This window comes from Balaenoptera borealis, assembly GCF_965194805.1.
Source record: "Balaenoptera borealis genome assembly, chromosome: 17".
Taxonomy (NCBI): Eukaryota; Metazoa; Chordata; class Mammalia; order Artiodactyla; family Balaenopteridae; genus Balaenoptera; species Balaenoptera borealis.
In genome coordinates this window covers 60260309-60275139 of record NC_138876.1, presented here as the reverse complement: position 1 = coordinate 60275139, position 14831 = coordinate 60260309, and the positions used below count along the sequence as shown (strand labels likewise).

Sequence of the window (14831 nt, the reverse complement as noted above, 5' to 3'; positions counted from 1 at the left end):
TTTTGTGTTCATAGATAGTTATTATAAAGAAGTCTAAAATGATTTAAAATTATTAAAATTCAGAGTGTAGTGGGAGGGTCCAGGTGAGCCCCAAACTGGAATTTTGTATGTTTTTGAAACTAGTGGGCTGCTAACCCCCTAAGTTGTCTGTCTGCCTGAATTGATGTACACTGGAGTTTTGAGTTTAGGTTGAAAGGAATGTTGTTGTTTTGTTTTGTTACCTTTTGATTCAGGGACCCAGAGCAGAGATGAGGAAGAAAAGAAAGGGGAAGATTTTGAGACTCAGTAGAGAGATTAGGACCAGAGGCTGAAGGAGCTGTTTGTATGATAGATTACTCTGTTAAAAAACAAAACAAGGGCTTCCCTGGTGGCGCAGTGGTTGAGAGTCTGCCTGCCAATGCAGGGGACACGGGTTCGAGCCCTGGTCTGGGAGGATCCCACATGCCGCGGAGCAACTGGGCCCGTGAGCCACAATTACTGAGCCTGCGCGTCTGGAGCCTGTGCTCCGCAACAAGAGAGGCCGCGATAGTGAGAGGCCCGCGCACCGCAATGAAGAGTGGCCCCCGCTCGCCACAACTAGAGAAAGCCCTCGCACAGAAACGAAGACCCAACACAGCCATAAATAAATAAAAAACAAAACAAAACAAACCAGTGCTGATCAGCACCCAGGTAACAACATGCTGCAAATTTGGGATGGGGTCATTCTGCAACCCTCACCCCACCCCTATGCAAACTTACCACCAAATGGCGCTCTGAGGGTGCAGGGTAATGCACCAGTGGAAGACTGGAGGCTTGGCAAAGCATCAGTCTTCAGGAGGGCCTGGCAGTGGTGAACTTGTTCCTGAACATCAATGAGGCTGTGTCCAGGTAGGGCTGAGAACTTAGAAAGGGGACAAAGTCCCAGCAGGCAGGAAGGGTTAAGAGTCACTGTAATTTGGGCATTAATGTGACCTTGCCTATACTCAAAGGCTAGTGGGACCAGGCACCCGTCCAGTTACAAAAAGAGAAAAGAAGTGAATGGTGTTTGGATCTCATTCCTGCTATGGACTGTACTGTGTCCCCCCAAAATCCATATGCTGAAGCCCTAACAACCCCCTGCCATGTGATGGTATTTGGAGATGGGGCCTTTAGGAAGTAATTAGCTTTAGATGAGTCATGAGAGTGGGCCCCTCATGATGGGATTAGTGCCCTTATAAAAAGAGACCTCAGAGAGCTGCTCTCTCCCTCTCTGCTATGTGAGGACACATTGAGGAGACAGCCTTCTGCAAGCCAGAAAGAGAGTCCTCACCAGAATCTGACCATGTTGGCACCCTGATCTCAAATTTCCATCCTCCAGACTGAAAATTTTAATTTGTGTTGTTTAAGCTACCCAGTCCATGGTATTCCTATTTCAAAACTTATAGAATGTTCATGTATTTTATTTCTTTTATAGATGTGTTCTATTTCACAATTTTTAAAATATATTTTACTTGTCAATCATTGAAAGAGCTAAACAAAAGATTTTCACAAATTTTTCCCACTTAAAAGGTCCCATTGTTACAGCATCAAAGATATTTTTCTGTTTTTCAATGACTTTTTTCAATCCCTTATCAAGTATAATTTAATGAAATAGGACAAGTTTCTTTCCAAAGAAATGGCAAAGGGCTTGGTATTTCTGGTTAGTGTCACCATTTAACAGAGGTTTGGGTTTTCAGTCTGGAATCTTCCTTCCTGTTCCTCTCCTTTTTGAGCTACTCGTCAGATGACAATGAAGAGATGGTTTATCTCTGCTGCAGGTTCCCATGTAGAGAGCTGGCCCTACTGACCCTCCCACTAGCACATGAGACAAATGAACCCAGGACTTCTCGCTTTGGGCCTTCTACCCCCATCTACCTGTCATGCCAAATACCCAGAATTCACTGCTACTAAGGTTTGCTGCAACTGTGACCATCCCTCCGTGAGCATCCCTCCCAAGTGTAGCAGGCAGATTGCTTTCCATCCTTGAAAGTACACTCTGGAGGACACAACTTCCTCAGATCTTAATAGAAGGCGTAATTGAATAAACTTTTCTTTTACCATCTAAAAACACTATAAAATACTTAGCTATCTTTGGCTATTTAGGTTTTCTGTTTGTCATATTGTATTCAGTAATGATAAAACATAGTATATAGAATAAAATTAATGTATTTCCCCACTGGAAAAAATAAGTAATAGAAACAGAAAGATGAATTGGCAGAATTTTTCATAGGGTTTAAACACATGCCCTAATTTGCAAAAGGCAGAATGTATTCAGCATTGAAGACAGCTTGATTAGTCTTTGCTTATGTGTGTTGTCACACGTCATTGCCTCAGTCTGTACACAATTATCGTAAGAAATATTTTAAATGCTTTTTTAAAGTTTTTACCAAAGAACCCAAACTCCAAGTGTAGTTTTCTGAGAATCTACAGCTCTGAGTTAAAATTTTTTGTCCTCTGTAAAATACTCTTAGTGAATTTTCACACCCAGTTTTAAGAGTTTGTTTAATGTTTTGTATGTGTTAAGAAAACCTAAAAGTGTTACAGAATTTAAGTACTCCTTATATAGGTGACCCTAACCAAAATTTCACTCTACTATCAGCCAATGTTAAATTTTTATAGTTCTTATTCAAACCATCTTTGTTTCTAAAAGTTCTATTCAAAACACAAAAACTTAAAACATGCCCAGAGACTTCTTTTACTGTCCTGGTACCACTTATTGCCAATATGCAACATTTATTGAGATTTTTTCCTTGAAATTTGACTAGAAGAATTAACTTTTAAATCAATGTTATCTAATTTATAAATATTACCTTCTTCTATTCCTTCCCCAAAACTCAATCCTTACTGACAGGCTACAAAGCACTTATATGGGACAGCATGTCTCTATTCTATTTTACCGAGTTTCTGCCAAGAATTACTTCTAATAACTGAGGTATAGAGAAAGCGAGTAGAGTACATTGGAAGAAGAATTCATTAACAGTTCTTTGGATTTTATCATTGTGAACTTAGATCCTTTTAAAACACGTGTATGTGTGTTCATGCATACACATACACACACAAGATCTTGCTTTACAATTGTTGAGCATTAAGGGTTTTCTACGAAAGGTACCATATTATAGACCGTAAATATTCTGCCTTCTTGAACTGGACACACAAAAACCTTAGAGCAGACTGAACAAGAGCACATCCTAGTGTCATCTTCGTCAGCATTTTCTCTCTTGTTCTCCTTTGTAATCAGACCAACAGGTAAGGAATCCACAAGTCCATTCATATTTTTCCCTAGGAGGAATTTTCATATTGCTTTCTCCATGTGTTTATTCATAGAATCTGGTCTCTTGGACCCACATTTTAAGTGCAAGCCAGAGAGTAAGAATATGCTGATGGATGGTGAGTGAAGGAAGAATCGTGCAGGATGAGACACTTCAATGTCATGGGTCAAAAGCAATTTGCTGCCTTTATTCCCTGTACCTGTATTTGTGGCATATGTGCAGTTAGGAGAGAAAACAGAAGAGGGTGTGATGGTCTGTGCCATAGTCGGGAGAAGAGGGCCTCGAGTGTAAGGAAACAGGGCAGCAGAGGGATGGTCCAGTGAAAAATGATTACCATGCTCATGAGGACAAAGAAAGTGAAACGGGATAAGATGATCTAGTTAGGTTCAGAAACAGAAGGGAGAGATTTTGAATCCTCCTTACACATAGTTGAGGAGATACAAAAAGAATACACACATATAGAAAGAGATCCTAGAGTTGGGAATCTTCTGGGAATGAACCTGGATTAAGGCTATGGTTTCAGGGAGGGAAAGAAAAAGGGAGAGGAAATCTGAAAGAACATTGAGCAGTACTTGGCATGTCACTGGATGGAGAGAATACTGCCCTGCCAGGTAATGAGTCAAGAATCATTCCCAGATGTCTTGCTCAAGAAAGTGGTTCTCAACTTTTAGCATGCAGCAGAGTTACCTGGAGGGCAAGGCAGTTCTGCTGCTGCTAATCCAAGGACCACACTTTAAGAACCACTGTTCTAGAAGACCATTTGTCTCTGCTCATAAAGAAACTTGGCTCTGATAGAGGACAGTTGAGGAGAAAACAAGTTGCTTGGCTTCAAGTCTATCAAAAGATCATGATGAGATACACAGTATTCAGTATGTATCTTTGAAATCAGCCAGGCTGCTTCAAATGATAAGAACTTTGTACTCTTCTAATTAATTCAGGATATATGTTAAATTCCTAAATCGAGTGATTTGAATTTGGGGATGGCTTTGTTGGTTGTGTTAATGGTTTGATGTTTGTTTTAAGAAAGTCGCTGCCTACTTGAGAAACCATGGATTCTCAAAATAAGTTTCCCATGGGGAGGGCTCCATAGAGAAGAAAGGAAGCCACTGTTTCCCCGATGTCAAATGAAATGTCCAGGACTCTGAAGCCCAAATAAATGAGCTATAAAGATAAAAATAAAAGCATATAAATAAAGAAAAAAGCATAAAGGAGATCATCCTTCAAATCCACAAAGGCAAAATAATTAAAAACCAGGTGAACATTACAGTGGTAATAATAGAACTTAATAATACACATTAATTACATAAAGAGAAAGCGTGTTCCTCCAGGGCCTACTAGTTTTGTATGGAACTATGATTCACCCTACATACATATACATATCCCAACTTCAGACCTAGAACTATGCCGTTTAGACGAGTGGTTTCGAGCATCAGAATCACATGGAGGGTTTCAGAAAACACAGATTTTTGGGCGCCACCCGCAGTGTCTGATTCAGTAGATCTAGCAGGGACGCAACCATCTGTAGTCCAAATTCCCGGGTGAGGCATTCGGGACCACACTTTAAGAATCGCTGGTTTAGGGCTTCCCTGGTGGCGCAGTGGTTGAGAGTCTGCCTGCCAATGCAGGGGACACGGGTTCGAGCCCTGGTCTGGGAAGATCCCACATGCCGCGGAGCGGCTGGGCCCGTGAGCCACAACTGCTGAGCCTGTGCTCCCAACGAGAGAGGCCATGATAGTGAGAGGCCCGCGCACCGCGATGAAGAGTGGCCCTCGCTCGCCACAACTGGAGAGGGCCCTCGCGCAGAGACGAAGACCCAACACAGCCAAAAATAAATAAATAAATAAGTAAATTTAAAAAAAAAAAAAAAAAGAATCGCTGGTTTAGATCTACAGTTTACAACTTGGCCACATATTAGAATTATCTGGGAAGCTTTTTTAAAAATCCCAATTCTTATACCACACCTCAGACAATTAAAATCAGATATCTCGGGATGGAACCCGGGCATCGGTCATTTTTTGAAGTTCTCAGGGGATTCCAATGTGGAGCCAAAGTGGAGAATTTCTAGTGAGACCAGTTCTCAAACTTCAGCACGCATTAAAATCAGCTGGAGGACTTGTTAAACCACAGATTGCTGGGCCCTCTTCTGGAATTTCTAATTCACTAAATCTGGGCTGGGCCCAAGGCTATGATTTCAATCAAGTTCCCAGGTGACAATGCTGTTGGTCCTGGAACCACACTTTGAGAACCTTGGGTCAGACCAACTTCAGCCCTGGCTGCCCTTGAAATCTATTGGGGGATCTGGTATAAAATACTGAAGTTAGGGGGGCTTCCCTGGTGGCGCAGTGGTTGGGAATCTGCCTGCCAATGCAGGGGACACAGATTCGAGCCCTGGTCTGGGAAGATCCCACATGCCGCGGAGCAGCTGGGGCCGTGAGCCACTATTACTGAGCCTGCGCGTCTGGAGCCTGTGCTCCGCAACAAGAGAGGCCGCGATAGTGAGAGGCCCGCGCACCGCGATGAAGTGTGGCCCCCGCTCGCCGCAACTAGAGAAAGCCCTCGCACAGAAACGAAGACCCAACACAGCCAAAAATTTAAAAAAATTAAAAAAAAGAATAATAATAAAATACTGAAGTTAGCCTCCCCTACCCAAACCCCCTGAAAAACAACAAGAACTGGGCATTGGGATTTAATTCATCTGGGATGGCATCTGGTATAAACATGTTTTTCAAGCTCCTCAGGTGATTCCAATGTGCAGCCAAGACTGAGAATCACAGTCAAATCAAGCAAAGGTGAGAATGCAATGCATGCCTCACCTGCAACATCTGCTGCGTGTCTGGCTAAATATGACCTCTTCCAGCCACATTCCAAATATATTCCTGCTTTAATCATTATATGCAATCTATATCTTTGCTTAAGAAAAATACTACATTGAAATAAATGGAAGATTATGGCAGTCATTTCTGAATTTGACAAATAACTAGGTTAAGCCAGGAGGGGATTCTCCACCCCCTCCCGACCCCTTCATGGCCATAAATGCAACTTACTGTCTGAATTCTTTTTTAGGGTAACATGGTAGCCCGTCCCTTTAGTGATCTGCAGCTAGTCATGTAAACAGAAACCTTATAACTGTTACTATAAAAGCAGTTTCCTATAAATGAGAATTTATGATTATATCTAAATAAACTTAAAATCTAATCAAACACCCTGGTTCCAGGAAAATAACTTTGGGTTTGGACAACGCAAACCAGAATAACGTTTTACTGCCAGATAAAGTTTCTGAACTTACAGGGTCCTGTTTAATCACATACTATGAGAATAACTTGTCTGCTACAGACAGTGGAAGCTGAGATTTGGGAATAGGGTGGTGGTATGGGAAGTAGCAGATGGAGTCCGCTCTTAGCTGGAGCTTCCTTGGCAAGCTCTTTGCTATCAATCAGATACATGTTTGTAAATAATTACTTTCTACTTCAGTTTTCACGGGAAACAGTGATACTGTTGTGTTTTAGAAGCTGATTGAGTCACTTACCATTCATGATCCTTCTAGAATATACTATGCAAGTCCAGTTCTTACATCCAGAAAGGCTTTAGAAATTTTGCACTGGAAAAGCTGAGGAACCACTGCCCACCCACTAGAGTGGCTATAGCAAAAAAGTCAAATAATAGCAAATATTGGAGAGGATCTGTAGAGATTGAAACCATCATGCATTGCTGGTTGGGAATTTACCGCCCGTTTGGAATCAGTTTGTCAGTTTCCTTAAAAGTTAAACATAAATTGACCACAGAGCTGAGCAATTCTGCTCCTAGGTTTTTACCCAAGACAAACGAAAACACGAGTGTGAATGTTTACATCACTATTATCCATAATGGCCAAAAGATGGAAGCAATTCAAATGTCCACCAACCAATAAATGGATAAACAAAATGTGTGTGCAGTCCATGCAGTAGAATATTATTCAGCAACAAAAAGGAAGTAGTGGTATCTACTGCAACCTGGATAAACCTTGAAAACATGCTAAATGAAAGAAAGCAGTCACAAAAGATGACATATGATTCCATTTAGATGAAATGTGTGGGATAGGCAAATCTATAAGAGAGAAAGTACATTAGAGCTGGGGAGGTGAGAGGGAGGGAGGGATACAGAGGAGGTGAAAGCTAATGGGTACAGGGTTTTGGTGGGGGGTTGTTTCTGTTTCTGTTTTGAGAAGATGAAAATGTTCTAAAATTGACTCCGGTGATGGTTGCATTTACCTGTGAATATACTAAAAACCACTGAATCTTCCAGTTTAGGTGGGTGAATAGTATGGTATGTGAATTATATCTCAATAAAGTTGTTCTATATGGAAGGCAGCGCGCTGGGAAACGTCAGAAGCAAATTTCCAGCAGCCTATCTGAAGTAACCTTGGACAAGACCTGTTGGCGCATGCGCATGGAGCTGCTTGGCGCTAGTAAAGGAGACCGAGGCTTAGAGGCGCCGGCGCTAGGTTCCCGGTCTCCCCGCCGTCGCTGAATTTAGGCCCAGCCAACAGCCCATCGCAGCAGCACGCGGAAAGGGCTGGGACCACTTATCCCATGTAGAATAAAACGCCAGCGCGTTCCCCGCGGTGGCCCGGCCGCTGGTTGCAGATGTCCGGCGGGGTGCCTGGTCCCCACGGCTGGGCCGTGCGCTCCTAAACTGGCAGGTCCCTAAGCCATCGCAAGGAGGCTATCTGATGACTGTCTTTCTTCCCTCTCTCTTTCCCAACAAAGGGTAACTGACCTCCCGCGTGATCTGGCAGGAGCTGAGGTTCCCTAAACACGTTTCCCCCTATTGTGCGCAGACTCGCAGAGAACGCAGAGGAGCGGCCGGACCCACCGGAGGGACGCGGGACAGGGAGGCCCCGGTGGCTCCCTCCCTGGGCGGCAGGCGCGTCGCCCGCAGCGGATGGCGGGCGGGGGGGGGGAGTGTGGGGGAGGGGAGCTGTAATTGCGGCGCAGCCCTGGTTCCCACGCTCCTATTGTTGGCGACTTTGTTTCCAATTCCCATCACGTGTGCTAATTAGTTAGAGCTGCTGGCTGGCTGGGAGGCGTGTGGCTGGCCTAAAAGCAGCAAGATCACTTCCTGCAGGGAGCCGGGCAGACTGAATGCTACTCGGGGCTTCTTTCTCTCCCCTTTTCTTCTGCGCCTCCCTCTCTGCCTCCCAGGAGGGTGGGAGTGGGAAGGGAAGGGAAGAAATGCTGATTGTGGAGCAAATGCCACTGCATTGCAATGGCAACCAAGTGGGGGGGGGGCAGTAAGGGCGGGAATAGTTGGAAGAAGCAGGATTAAAGGAGAAATTCTCATTAGACTTCTAACCTGATTAGGAAATGCTTTACAAAATTACTTTCACAATTTTGTTCCGCGAGTCTTTTCCAGAATGGGATAATAGAGGAAAGGTATTTCAGCGTGTTCCGTTTCCACACTCTGAATAAAACAAGAACTTGCATCCCTGTGCAATGGGAGAGGGGGAAGAGAAGAGTGAAACGCAGTTAAGTGGTGACTTTTGAGTCAGCGCCTTGTTGTTGGACTGAAGCTTTTGAATTTCATGCACTTGGGTGCTAAGCTTTTAGAAGGGGCGCAGGAATTTGTTAGAGACCACTAACAGAGGACAGTAGTAAGCTTGACAAAATACATGGGCCCGCTTTTTTAAAAACTTGCTTTCTATGTTTCTTGGCTTTTTGTTGGGTTCTAAGATTTAGTAACGCTTCCACTTTCACGATGGAAGTCCCCACTTTGAAAATACAATATTATCAATACTTCTCTAGAAATAGAAGGAAAGCTGGCTTTCATAAGGACTCATTGTATGAATGTATATGCTGTAGCAACAGGAAGAAGTTTCTGCCCTTGCCTTGGAAAGTAGCAGAGCGGTGGAGAAAGAAGATCGGGAGTAACTTCATTAATCCAGCAAGGAGGTTTTAAGTATCTCCTGTGTGCCAGGCACTTGGCTAGAGCTGGAGATGGAGAGATGAAACACTCAGAACCTGTCTTTAAGTCACTTACAAATCTAGTTGAGGAGACAGATAAGTGTGTAAACCGATCATTGAGGATGACTCAGAAGTGGAGGTCTGCATTGGGAATTATGAGAGCTAGAGGAGGGGCACCAGAGCCAGGCAGGGGAATTCAGGAAGGCTTCCTCTAGAGAAGGAATGACTCATCTGACATTTAAGTGGCAAATAACAAATGGCCGAGAGAGGACGGGAGAAAAGGACTTACTTTCTAAAAAGAGGTAAACAGGAGGTGCAAAAGGCCTACGGGTCTTGATGGAGTATGAGGGGCTATGCAAACAGGTGTGCACAGCTGCGGCACAGAGCTGGGGGGGCAGGATCCTGAAAAGTCTTGTTGAGGCCTTTGGACTTCATCCTAAATGCAAAAGATTTAAGTAAAGGAATAAGATCATCAGATTTGTCCTTTAGAAAGATAACTCGGGCAGTAGTTTGGAGGATGGATTGAAGGGACTCAGGCTAGAGGCAGGGAGTGCAGGTTGAGGACTAACCCAATAAGAGACTGAAATGAAGAGCCAGATAGGGAAATAGTCCAGGTTCAAAAGATACTTAGAAGATGAAACTGAAAGAACGTGGGGACCAAACTTACTTTGGCAATAGGCAACTAGGAAGAGTCTGGGATGACTCCAGGCTTCTGTCTCATACAACCTGGATGAATGATGGTGGGATTCACTGGGATAGGCAACTTGAAGGACAAAGAACAGGCTTGAAATGGAGTGAGATGATGAGTTTAGTTTGGGCCATGTTGTGTTGTAAGTGACTGTGGGGAATCCAGGTAGTGATATCCAAGAGGCAGATGGATATATGAATCTGATATGGAGCTTAAGTGTGATAAGGTGGGCCTGGGGTGGGAGAGGTAGCAGTAAGGGAGAAGAAGGCAGCGTGTTTGCCTCTCACAGAGGTCACACTCTGAGTGACTGCCCCGCTGCAAGTAATTTCTAGATATACTGCTCCAAAAGGGACTCGAGAGTACTGTATGATCCCACTTAAATGAGATCTCTGAAATAGTCAAATTCATAGAAACAGAAAGTAGATGGTGGTTGCCAGAGGCTGAGGGGAGGGAGAAAACAGGCAGTTGTGTTTTAATGGTTACAGAGTTTCAGGTTTGCAAGATAAAAACTTCTAGAGATCTGTTTCACAACAATGTGAATATATTTACCACTACTGAGCTGTACTTTTAAAAATGGTTAAGATGGTAATTTTTATTACAATCATTTAAAAAGGCGGTGGGAGGGAAGGAGATAAGAACCCTACCAGCTTCCTCTGGACAGCATGAGGATGAAATTTGACCTTCTGCTAATGTACTCTCACCCATTCTTATGGGAAGGTTAAGTTGGAACAGACATTTTAGAATAGACAGTATGAATCAAGAGCCTTAAAAATGTTTATACCCTTTGACCTACGTATTTCACTGCCTCAAATCAATTCTAAATAAGAAAGCAAAAAAGTGGGGGGAAATGATTAAAAATATTAGATATAATTTTTTAATTCAGTGTTCAATAATAGAAAAACAAATAATTAAGCATAGTGAAATTACATACAACTGATACAAATTTTTAGAATTTACAACAATGTGGGGAAAATTTTTAAAGTTAAGTGAAGCAAAATTCAGGATACAGACTGTATTCATACTTTGATTACAACTATATTAAACACAATCTATACACAGAATAAAAGCCTGGAAGAAAATATACTCAGATGTTTCTAGTAGATATTTCTGGTTGGGGTCATAGAGGTTTTTTTTTTTCCCCCATGTACTTTTCTACATATTCCAAATTTCCACATTAAGCATATATTATTTTATAATGGGAAAATTAACCTATGTAAATTCTTTCCCATTAATTTCTTTTACCAAAATTTCTTGCAGTCCTTTGACTTAAGAGGTGATTTGCATTTAGTTCAAAGCTGCAGCAGATTGTTACATAAGTGATTTATAAATGCATCAAAAGCCAAAGGGAAGGAGAAACCATCTTTCAGTAAAAATTTAGAAAGACTTTGAAAATTCCTTCATTTGAATATGTTTCTTTTTGCTGCTCTTGTGTGGGAAAGAGGAAGCAGGAGATCTTAGCATCAGGAAGTGATGTCGAACAGTTTAGCTGATTGTAAGTGCTTGAAAGGCAAATTAAGGCCTTCCCTTTAATTGGATGTAATCGGTTAAACAAGGTAATAGACCACCTGTGGCTGAGATGGAGCCAAGTCCTGAGAAGCCCCTGAGACCACAGCTTGGTGTTGACCTGCCCGGAGGTCAGCCAGGATGGGCTTTTGATTCCATCTCAAGTTACACAGGCTGTGTCACAGAGAAACATGCTAATCAAAACCTGAGTGTACAATTTGGTTTAGAATATGTTGACCAAAGGAAAAAAGGTATAGAATCTTTCCAAAAAATTATTTTTAGAAAATAATCAACAACCAAGCAAGTGAAGAACACTTCCTATAGGCCAGGTACTTTTGTAAGCATTTCTCGTATAATGAACTTGTTAACCAAGCAAGTGACGAACACTTCCTATAGGCCAGGTACTTTTGTAAGCATTTCTTGTATAATGAACTTGCTAACCAGCCTGTGATATTGATTCTATTACTATCATCATAATCAAACCCACTTTGCAGCTGGAGAAACTGAGGCACAGAGTAAAATTGACTTGAGGTCACACAACCTGTAGTGGTAGAGCTGAGATTTGAACCCAGGCAAGTTGAGTCCATCATCTACGTTCCTAATCCCTACACTATGCTGCTTCCCAAGATCTCTTTACTCGTTACTTGTGAATTCCAAACAAACACACCATACATAGGCTAGACCTTGCATTTCAAGTAAATGTCTTTAGCACACTCCCACCTCCTCATGATATCAGAATAATCGCAGAAGCAGCATTAGGGAGGTGGAAAAAGCTCATTAAAGATTGCATCAGCAAACCTAAAATTACCAAGTGACAACAAATGTCACAAACACCTTACTCATACACAATCTCATCTGAGTTTGAAGCATGATGCTGGGGTGATTTAATAAGGAGCAATTAACTGAGGACTCCTTTGGAAGCAGAAAAACATTCACACGTGGTTTTGCCACAGTGCGGCAGGACCATCCTTACCGCAGCTAGAATAGAATCTGGGTTGGCAATGGAAGAAACTCCTAGAGGAGTGTATAGCTTCTTGGGCCCATACTCTTCTTAACTAAGGATGTGTCCTCAGAAGTTCTGCAGTGACCTAAGTCTCCTTTGGACTTTTCTACTGAGAGCAAACATTGGGATACAAGTCTAAAAATAAGCTTATCATCTTCTCCTCAAACCAATTCTTCCTCCCAGATTCCTTAATCAGTAAAGGGCACTACCATGACCCAGTTGCCTAAGCTAGTGGACATCATGGTTGCCCCCCCGCCAACATCCATTCCACCTGCCCCCTCCCCCCAATCCCCTCTTATGACTGTAAGTCCACTGTAGTAATCTCATGTCCCATGCTGGTGATTGATGGCTTCAGGGTGGGCAGTTCTAAGTCAATCTAGGCCAGAGAAACCTGAGAAGAGACTTGTTTTGGACTTCTCAGAAGAGAAGCCATTCCCCCCGCCCCCATCCCATGTGAACAAAAACACATCCCTGGGGGTAGCCTTCTATTGATGTGATGGGAAACCAGCCTTAGGATGAAGCCCATGCTGTGGGTGGCAGAGTGTAAAGACAAGGAGTGTTGGGCTGCTGAAGTCACAAACCCTAAAGCAGGTCCTAACCTTAAGTCTTCTATTATTTGAGAGAACACATTTCCTCTGTTTTTGCCAGCATGAGGAAGGGTGTCAGTTATAAGCAATGGAAATCATCCTCACGGATATATTTTGTACATCCAACCAATCAGCAAGTCCAGTCTGTTCTTTTTCCTAAATATCTCAGAATCCACACACCTCTCTCCATCCGCATTACTAATAATGATCTCGTTCAGGCACCATGCAGGTCTCATCTGAGTTACTGCAAAGCCTCCTATCTCCAGCATCCCTTGGTTCGTTGGAATAGGCCTGAAAACAAAGTAAGAAAAAAAATGTGGAAGCATGAGACTATGGCAGGCACAGCAAGAATTTCCTTGTCATGTCATAGGGCAGATCTGGAGTGAGTGCCTCCATGCCTCAGCCCATCCCAAAAGGCATATCAGGTAACAATCCTCCGTTCTGAGCTCCTCTAACCTTTGGGTCTTCCATCAAGTGGGCTGTCAAAACCACCTAACTGCAGTCGTGTCACTTCACTCATATCCTTATCTATGATATAGCCTTTCCATGGCTTGCCTGCTGCCTTTGCAGTGACCCCCATATGACACATCCTCAGCCAAAGTTACGGTTCTCACCGGCCTTTATGGCCTGACTTCACTCGGATACACCAGGGCCACCTCACCAGGAAATGTGGTTCTTTCTATCAGTTCTAATCTCAGTTCGACTCTAGAAATGCTGCTCTGTGCTGGGAACATTCTAGGCCTTAAAAGGGCAGACAATGAGCATGTCCTGCTCTCTGTACCACAGGGTCTGACACACAGTGGTGCTTAAAAATATTCGTTAAGTGAGTCTAATATATATTGATGAATATGTTTAGTCTATACTCCAGCAGCTCACAATCTACTGAAGAGATATGCACAAAGTCAGTCTACCGCAAGGCTCACTGGTATGTATATAAAGGCAAAAATAAAAATAATAACATATATTGATGCTTTCCGGACTCAAAGCACCGTTCTAAGAGCTTTCCATGCATTCACTTAATCTTCACAACGACTCTTGGCACATGCACTAGTACAATATTTTCCACATTTTACAGAGCAGGAAACTGAAGCTCAGAGAGGTCAAGTAAGTTGTCCAGAATCACTCAGCTGCTAATGTGGAGAAGAAGATGAATTGCAGAATGGAGAAGAGAAATATTTATTTAGCTGGGGATCTGTAAAAGCATCTTGGAAAAGTGGGTTTTGAGTAAGTATCCAAAATGCCAGGGGAGTGTATATTGTCAATTAGAGAATAGCATGAGCAGACTTAGAGGTGGAGATTGCAGGGTTTATTCAGAGAACCACAAATAGTCCCACGTGGCCGAGTACAGGGTAGGCGAAGGAGGCGGCTATGGTGGGAGTTGAGACAGGATGGATGGTTGGTAGCTCAAATGTGGAGCGTTTCTAGAGGCCCACCCAGGTTTCAGCCTCTCCTGTATCCTCATAATTGTTCTGGAATCTCCCATCCCTATTCAACCCAAGTACTTCAGGTGAAGTTAACTCTACACCCAAGTGCACAGTAGCTCCTAGTTTACTTAAACCAATCAACACTTGCAATTCCCCTGGCCACAAAGATAGGTTCAAAGTTGGGCTTGTGACCTAGGCCTATCCAAGTGAATCTAAGGATCCTTGCCCAGCTCTGGAACAGCACTCTCTGCCTTTAAAAGTAGTCAGGGAAGCATGCAGTCCCACAGGCTGTTGTCTTCTTCTTGCAAGCCCGGGACCAGCCAGCCTCAGTACAGAATGAAGCTGGTACAACGGGAGACATAGCAGGGAGACACAAACTTGGTCCTTGGTCACATCTTTGAGCCACGGGATCAAACCATCC

General features: G+C 43.1%; 1 long non-coding RNA gene across 1 annotated transcript; it reads left to right on the top strand.

Annotated features, from left to right (window-relative positions):
* The first annotated feature begins 8489 nt into the window (after nt 1-8489).
* Nucleotides 8490-14224, top strand: LOC309614854. The gene is made up of 2 exons (XR_014236432.1): nt 8490-11725; nt 11798-14224. It is a non-coding gene; the product is annotated as an uncharacterized lncRNA (long non-coding RNA).
* The last annotated feature ends 607 nt before the right edge of the window (nt 14225-14831 follow it).